Here is a 9,050-nt window from a genome sequence, read left to right as displayed (position 1 = left end):
GGACACAGCAAAAGCAGTTCTAAGGGGAAGTTTATAGCAATACAACCCTACCTCAAGAAACAAGAAACATCTCAAATAAACAACCTAACCTTACACCTACTGCAATTAGAGAAAGAAGAACAGAAGACCCCCAAAGTAAGCAGAAGGAAAGAAATCATAAAGATTATATCAGAAATAAATGAAAAAGAATTGAAGGAAATGATAGTAAAGATCAGTAAAACTAAAAGCTGGTTATTTGAGAAGATAAAATTGATAAACCATTAGCCAGACTCATCAAATCAATAGAATTAGAAATGAAAAAGGAGAAGTAACAACTGACACTGCAGAAATACAAAGGATCATGAGAGATTACTACAAGCAACTCCATGACAATAAAACGGACAACCTGGAAGAAATGGACAAATTCTTAGAAAAGCACAACCTTCCGAGACTGAACTGAGAAGAAATAGAAAATATAAACAGACCAATCACAAGCACTGAAGTTGAAACTGTGATTAAAAATCTTCCAACAAACAAAAGTCCAGGACTAGATGGCTTCACAGGTGAATTCTATCAAACATTTAGAGAAGAGCTAACGCCTATCCTTCTCAACCTCTTCCAAAATATAGCAGAGGGAGGAACACTCCCAAACTCATTCTACAAGGCCACCATCACCCTGATACCAAAACCAAAGATGTCACAAAAAAAGAAAACTACAGACCAATATCACTGATGAACATAGTTACAAAAATCCTCAACAAAATACTAGCAAACAGAATCCAACAGCACATTAAAAGGATCATACACCATGATCAAGTGGGGTTTATTCCGGGAATGCAACGATTCTTCAATATAAGCAAATCAATCAATGTGATACACCACATTAACAAATTGAAGAATAAAAACCATATGATCATCTCAATAGATGCAGAAAAAACTTTTGACAAAATTCAACACCCATTTATGATAAAATCCCTCCAGAAAGTAGGCATAGAGGGAACTTACCTCAACATAATAAAGGCCATGTATGACAAACCCACAGCCAACATCATTCTCAATGGTGAAAAGCTGAAAGCATTTCCACTAAGATCAGGAACAAGACAAGGTTGCCCATTCTCACCACTATTATTCAACATAGTTTTGAAAGTTTTAGCCACAGCAATCAGAAAAGAAAAAGAAATACAAGGAATCCAAATCGGAAAAGAAGAAGTAAAACTGTCACTGTTTGCAGATGACATGATACTATATATAGAGAATCCTAAAGATGCTACCAGAAAACTACTAGAGCTAATCAATGAATTTGGTAAAGTAGCAGGATAAAAAATTAATGCACAGAAATCTCTTGCATTCCTATACACCAACAATGAAAAATCTGAAAGAGAAGTTAAGGAAACACTCCCATTTACCATTGCAACAAAAAGATTAAAATACTTAGGAATAAACCTACCTAAGGAGACAAAAGACCTGTATGCAGAAAACTATAAGACACTGATGAAAGAAATTAAAGATGATACAAGCAGATGGAGAGATATACCATGTTCTTGGATTGGAAGAATCAACATTGTGAAAATGACTGTACTACCCAAAGCCATGTACAGATTCAATGCAATCCCTGTCAAACTACCAATGGCATTTTTCACAGAACTAGAACAAAAAATTTCACAATTTGTATGGAAACACAAAAGACCCCGAATAGCCAAAGCAATCTTGAGAAAGAAAAATGGAGCTGGAGGAATCAGGATCCTGGACTTCAGACTATACTACAAAGCTACAGTCATCAAGACAGTATGGTACTGGCAAAGAAACAGAAATATAGATCAATGGAACAGGACAGAAAGCCCAAAGGTAAACCCATGCACATATGGTCACCTTATCTTTGATAAAGGAGGCAAGAATATACAGTGGAGAAAAGGCAGCCTCTTCAATAAGTGGTGCTGGGAAAACTGGACAGCTACATGTAAAAGAATGAAATTAGAACACTCCCTAACACCATACACAAAAATAAACTCAAACTGGATTAAAGAACTAAATGTAAGGCCAGACACTATAAAACTCTTAGAGGAAAACATAGGCAGAACACTCTATGACATAAATCACAGCAAGATCCTTTTTGACCCACCTCCTACAGAAATGGAAATAAAAACAAAAATAAACAAATGAGACCTAATGAAGCTTAAAACCTTTTGCACAGCAAAGAAAACCATAGACAAGACGAAAAGACAACCCTCGCAATGGGAGAAAATACTTGCAAACGAAGCAACTGACAAAGGATTCATTTCCACAATATATAAGTAGCTCATGCAGCTCAATATCAAAAACAACAAACAACCCAATCCAAAAATGGGCAGAATACCTAAATAGACACTTCTCCAAAGAAGATATACAGATTGCCAAAAGAAACATGAAAGGATGCTCGATGTAGCTAATCATTAGAAAATTGCAAATCAAAACTACAATTAGGTATTACCTCACACCAGTCAGAATGGCCATCATGAAAAAATCTACAAACAATAAATGCTGGAGAGGGTGTGGAGAAAAGGGAACCCCCCTGCACTGTTGGTGGGAATGTAAATTGATACAGCCACTGTGGAGAACAGTATGGAGGTTCCTTAATAAAACTAAAAATAGAACTACCATACGACCCAGCAGTCCCACTACTGGGCATCTACCCTGAGAAAACCATAATTCAAAAAGAGCCATATACCACAATGTTCACTGCAGCTCTATTTACAATAGCCAGGACATGGAAGCAACCTAAGTGTCCATCGACAGATGAATGGATAAAGAAGATGTGGCACATATATACAACGGAATATTACTCAGCCATAAAAAGAAACGAACTTGGGTTATTTGTAATGAGGTGGATGGACCTAGAGACTGTCATACAGAGTGAAGTAAGTCAGAAAGAGAAAAACAAATACCGTATGCTAACACATATACATGGAATCTAAGAAAAAAAAAAAAGGTCATGAAGAACCTAGGGGCAGGACAAAAATAAAGACACAGACCTACTAGAGAATGGACTTGAGGACATGGGGAGGGGGAAGGGTAAACTGGGATGAAGTGAGAGAGTGGCATGGACATATAGACACTACCAAACGTGAAATAGATAGCTAGTGGGACGCAGCTGCATCGCACGGGGAGATCAGCTCGGTGCTTTGTGTCCACCTAGAGGGGTGGGAGGGAGGCGCAAGAGGGAGGGGATATGGGGATATATATATACACATAGCTGATTCACTTTGTTATAAAGGAGCAACTAACACAGCATTGTAAAGCAATTACGCTCCAATAAAGGTGTTAAAACAAAGAAATTTTAGCAGCAGCAGCAGCACCTGATCAGACTTACTTGTTAGGAAACCAGTTTGGCAGCAGTGTGGATATTTGGATAGAGGGAGGTTAGCAAGCATGGAAGAATCATTCCTTCATCCAGTAAATTTTATTAAGGGCCTAATATGTACTAGGCAACATGCTAGATGCGAAAGATATAGTGAGAACAAGGCAGTTATTGTCCTTGCTCTCTTGGAGCTTACAAAGAATCTGGAGAATCAAAAATTAAACAGTGATAGAAGTACTACATTACAGATGTGATCATGCCAGAATGCAGAAGTAGAGGATGCCTTTAGAATATGTAATTGGGAGACCTAATAAAGTCAAGGCAGGTGGTGGTCAAAAAGTCTATCCTGAGGAAGTGACATGTGGTTGAGAGCTGAAGGATGGTAAGGCTGGGTGAAGAACCGGACACGTTTTAGAAAACGAAAGAAAAGCCCTTTGGAGAGTTCTCTGGTGGTCCAGGGGTTAGGACTTGGCACTTTCATGGCTGTGTACCCGGTTCAGCCCCTGGCTGGGGAACTAAGATCCTGCAAGCCATGTGACATGGCCAAGAAAAAAAACAAAAGCCCTTGGATTGAATTGTCTGGAGCAAGGAGAGAGGGGTGGCGGCTGGAGATAACACTGGGCGACCTTGCAGACCATGTTAAAGTTACTGGGCTTTGAATCAAAAGCCCTGGAAAGCCTTTGAATTATTTTAAGTTCAGGAGTACGATGATCAAGTTTTCAATTTAAGAAAAATCACTGAGGCTGCTGAACGGTGAATGATTTCATGTGAATATGTATAAAGCTGGTGAGGATGTGGTGCATCAGAGCCCCTCCTGCGATTGGAAATGTAACCTGGTGTAACCACTTCAGAAACACTGTATAGCCTCTCATGTAGTTAAGGATGAACTTATTCTGTGATTCAGTATTTCTATTCCTAGCTATTTATCCAAGAGAGATAGAAACATATGTCTACTGTCCACAGGAAAAGAAAAAAGAAAGAAAAAAAAGACTTGTACAAGAATACAGCTTTATTCATAGCAGCTTTATTCATAATAGCCTCAAACTGGAAACAAGTGTCAGTTAACAAGAGGATGGTAAACAAACCGTGGTACATTCATTTAATGGGATAATTCTCAGTAACAAAAAGGAATGAACTTTTGACACATGCAACAATATGAATGACTAGGATATGTTCAGCAAGAGAAGTTAGGCACAAAAGTATATATATATGCATACTATATGACTCCATCTATATGAAGTTCCAGAACAGACAGTACTAACCCATAGTGATATAAATCAGAAAAGTGGTTTCTTGGTGTCAGGTGTGTGTGGAGGGCCAGGGGCGGGGGGGATCAGATGAGTGATGAAAAGGGGCACAAGGGAATTTTCAGGGCTGACCAAGTGTTCTATATAGTGATTTTGGTTACACTAATTTTGGTATTTATTTTGACAAATAACTACACGGGTGTATTTATGTGTCAAAACTCGTCAATTTTTTTTGACTTCAAAAGTGTGCATTTTATTGTATGTAAACTATACCACAACAAAAAAGAAAGGGAAATAAAAGTGAATCGGTGGCGTTTTCAGGGTATACCATGGGGGCTGGCAGTGGAGAAACAGAGGAAGGGAAAAATAAGAGAAGTTTGGAAACAAAGTAACAGTGATATATTGGATGAGAGGGAGGGAAGAGTCAAAATTGACTCAGGTTTCCGGCTTGGGCAGCTTAGTGCCGGGTATTACTGCTACCTGGGGGAAACTGTCTCTTTGGGGACAGGTTTGTGTGTGGTGGGGGGAATGGGACAGAGAAGGAATAAGGCTAAATTCTTTTATTTATTTATTTATTTATTTATTTATTTATTTTTGGCTGCGTTGGGTTTTCGTTGCTGCGAGCGGGGCTACTCTTCGTTGTGGTGCGCAGGCTTCTCATTGCGGTGGCTTCTCGTGTTGCAGAGCACGGGCTCTAAGCACGCGGGTTTCAGTAGTTGCAGCACGCAGGCTCAGTAGTTGTGGCACACAGGGTTAGTTACTCCGCGGTATGTGGGATCTTCCCGGACCAGGGCTCAAAACCCCTGCCCCCTGCATTGGCAGGTGGATTCTTAACCACTGCACCAGCAGGGAAGTCTGGAATAAGGCTAAATTCTGACACATCAATCTGAGGAGCATCAATTGTCCCCATTATACTACCCTTAATCCTGTTAATCGTGCCTTGCTAGGTTGTCACTGGAGTAGCATTCCTCTGCTCTTTCCTCAGTCCACAGCAATGGTTCTCCATAGGGTAATATTTCACCTCCACTCCTCAGAGGGGTGGGGGAAACTGCTGAAGGGGTTTGGGCTGTCACAAAGAGGTGGGATTCAGTGGAGAGGGGCTGGACAGGGACAGTCCCACAAAATGTAGGACCCCCCCCGACATTCTCATGAGTGAAAGCATGTTTGTAATTATCCAAGGACCTAACTCTTTACTTTATTCAGCATTACTATACACTTAAATTTTCAGTAATTCTATGTTCCCCTAAATTGAAAGAGAATTGTTCTCTAGTTGTTCAGAACTTGACTGAGAGTTGTCCTCTCTTCCAGATAAATTACATCTCCAGCATCACTACAGTTCTTGGTGTATGAGTAGTTATTTCAACACTGCTGCATTTGTAGGAGTGATTCAACACATAGATGCCAGGATCTGCCGACTTTACTGAGTCTTCCAGTGTAGACCATTTCCAAGTATTTACATAGTGAAAGACATTTTATTTTATTTACTTTTCTTTGACTTCTTTATTTCAGACATGTCATTTTATGTGATTTTAAAATTATATGTTAGGTAGCTTATACTATCTATGATGATCATTTAGGGATAGAAAGGGTGGTGTTACAAAATATTTCTTATCAAAGGGAGCTGTGGGGTCTAATTGAGTTGAGAAAAAAAGATCTACAATGTAGTGGTTAGTGATCTAGGCTCAGAAGCCAAATTGCTTGATTTTTACCACATTTTAGGTGACTCTGGGCAAGTTAATTATCCTCATCTGTAAAATGGGGATAACATCATTGGGCTGTGTGAGGACAATGATAATGATCAGTTAATATTTTTAAAGCACTTAGAACAATGCATAATTGGCATGTATTAAGTACCAAATAGATTTCAGTTAAATAAAATAATTATACTCTTTCCAGGAAATCTCATTTGTGTTCATGTTTTCAATATCCATTTATACATTATTGTGAAAATTTTTCTAAATTTAAAAATATTTTGAGTGAGCTTTGTCTAAATATATATATATAGATTTCATGATGGTATTTGGTAGAGACTTGGGAGAAAAAATAATCCTTTCAAGTACATAATTTTTCAAGTATTAGGCTAGTCATTTGCCCTTCTTAGATAAGGAAGAGAGGGTTGAAGAATACTTAAGCTCTGGTAACCTCAGAAACCAAAGGAACAAAAAACCCAAGGAAGAAAGACAAATGGAGAAAAGATCTTATTTACGTTTAATTTTGTATAGCCTCTGTTTCTTACTATGCTCACTAAGAAGAAGCAAGAAGCTTCCTGAGATAGTTACAGATTCTTCCAGAGCTATTCCATAAAAAGCTATGGTAGGAAAGTCATTTAATGTTATATACAAATTCTCAAACTGGAAACTTCAACCATAAGGCATGCAACATATTATAACATTCACTTAATCTAGAGAATATGCTTGTTGTAGGAAATGGCATTTGCTTACTTAAACCAGCTATGTTAGTGAAACGCATTACTCTGTACAGAACCTTGTTTCTGGTTTTGTTCCTAATTATTTATACAAGTAAGTAAAAATGTTGGCACCAGTGGATTTAAAGCTAAATACAATACGATGCCTGTTTTCATCCACAATAAGGACCCACAGTTTAAGCCTCCAGCCTGAGACCCTTCCTCTGCTGTTCCCTAGGTGCTGGGTTGGCTGCCCCTTATCTTTCAGCTCTCAGATGAAGCTTTACATTTTCAAAGAAACCTTCTTTGACCACACAATCTATGTAATGTTCCTTTGTTTCATGCTTAGCACAACATTTCTTTCCTTCTGTGCACTTGTCATAGTTTATAATTATACACTTTATAGTTTGCTTTAAAAAGAAAAAATCTGTCTGCCTCTTAAGACTTAATGCACAGGAGTAGTTGCTCCTGTATTGCTGAGAACTGGGCCCTAGCACAGTACCTAGCACATATATTTGTTGCCCAGACAGACTGGCATTTTAGCATTCTGGGGTACACAGGTGAGATATGGGCTAAAAATATGAATTTGAGAGTCATCTACATTTAAATAGTACTTAAATACAAGAGAAAGGATAGAATTACCCATCCGAAGGAGAAAGTTGAGAGACAGAGAAGGGGAAGAGTCTGGAACAAAGCCTTGGGGTTCTCCAACATTTATTTGGTACAAAGCAAGAGATGATGGCAAAGGATACAAAAACAAGAAATGGCTAGAGAGATAAAAAGAAACCCAGGAGAGTGTGCTGCCAAGACATTCCGGAAAAGAAGCTCTCTTAAGAAGGCAGGACTGGTCAGCTGTGACAAATACAGCTAAAAAGTAAATCAGGGGCTTCCCTGGTGGTGCAGTGGTTAAGAATCCACCTGCCAATGCAGGGGACACGGGTTCCAGCCCTGGTCCGGGAAGATCCCACATGCCGCGGAGCAACTAAGCCCATGTGCTGCAACTACTGAGCCTGCATGCTGCAACTACTGAAGCCCACGTGCCTAGATCCCGTGCTCTGCAACAAGAGAAGCCACCGCAATGAGAAGCCTGCGCACTGCAACGAAGAGTAGCCCCCTCTCGCCATAACTAGAGAAAGCCTGTGTGCAGCAATGAAGACCCAAGGCAGCCAAAAAAAAAAAAAAAAAAAAAAGAAGTAAATCAAGAGCAGGATAGAAATGTTACTATTGAGCTTGAGAGCTTCAAGGTCATTTCTGACTTTGATAAGAGCTATTTGTGGGAAGGAGTGGGGATGTCCGGTTAGAGTGGGCTGGGAAAGGAGGTGAGCAACTGGACGCAGCTGGTATAGAACACCTTTCCAAGAAGTTTTTCTGGGAAAGAGAGAAAAAAAAAGAAAAGAAATGAAGCTGGAGAGGAATGAGGCATCCATGGAGTTGTTTTTTGTTTTGTTTGCATTTTTTTCTTATTGTGGAAGTTACTAGCATATGTTTGTATGATGATGGGAAATATTCAATAGAGAGACTAATTATTAATAAAGAGAAAGAATAATAAGAGAAGACCCCTTAGTAGGCTTTGTTTTTTTTTTTTTTTTTTTGCGGTATGCGGGCCTCTCACTGTTGTGGCCTCTCCCTTTGCGGAGCACAGGCTCCGGACGCGCAGGCTTAGCGGCCATGGCTCACGGGCCCAGCCGCTCCGCGGCATGTGGGATCTTCCCGGACTGGGGCACGAACCCGTGTCTCCTGCATCAGCAGGCAGACTCTCAACCACTGCGCCACCAGGGAAGCCCTTCTTTTTTCTTTTTCTTTTTTTTTGGCCACACCATGCAGCATGTGGAACTTCCCCAACCAGGGATTGAACCCATGCCCCATGTATTGGAAGCATGGAGTCTTAACCAATGGACCACCAGGGAAGTCCGGTAGGTTTCTGATAAGGAATCAGTGCTGGTTTTCTGTTGTCATTCTTCTTTGACCTACCCCTATGCACCAAGTTTAAGAGATAATCAAAAAGTGATTAGTATACCTTCATAATGCAGCCCTCTAGGAGTCATATGTGATTGTGTCAAACCACTCTGGAAAGATCTTCAAGAAA

The sequence above is a fragment of the Delphinapterus leucas genome, chromosome 15 (genome assembly GCF_059928025.1).
Source record: "Delphinapterus leucas isolate spDelLeu-1000000601 "Yukka" chromosome 15, BTC_Dleu_Yukka2, whole genome shotgun sequence".
Taxonomy (NCBI): Eukaryota; Metazoa; Chordata; class Mammalia; order Artiodactyla; family Monodontidae; genus Delphinapterus; species Delphinapterus leucas.
The sequence above is the reverse complement of the archived record's forward strand: the minus strand, read 5'-3'. Positions refer to the sequence as shown.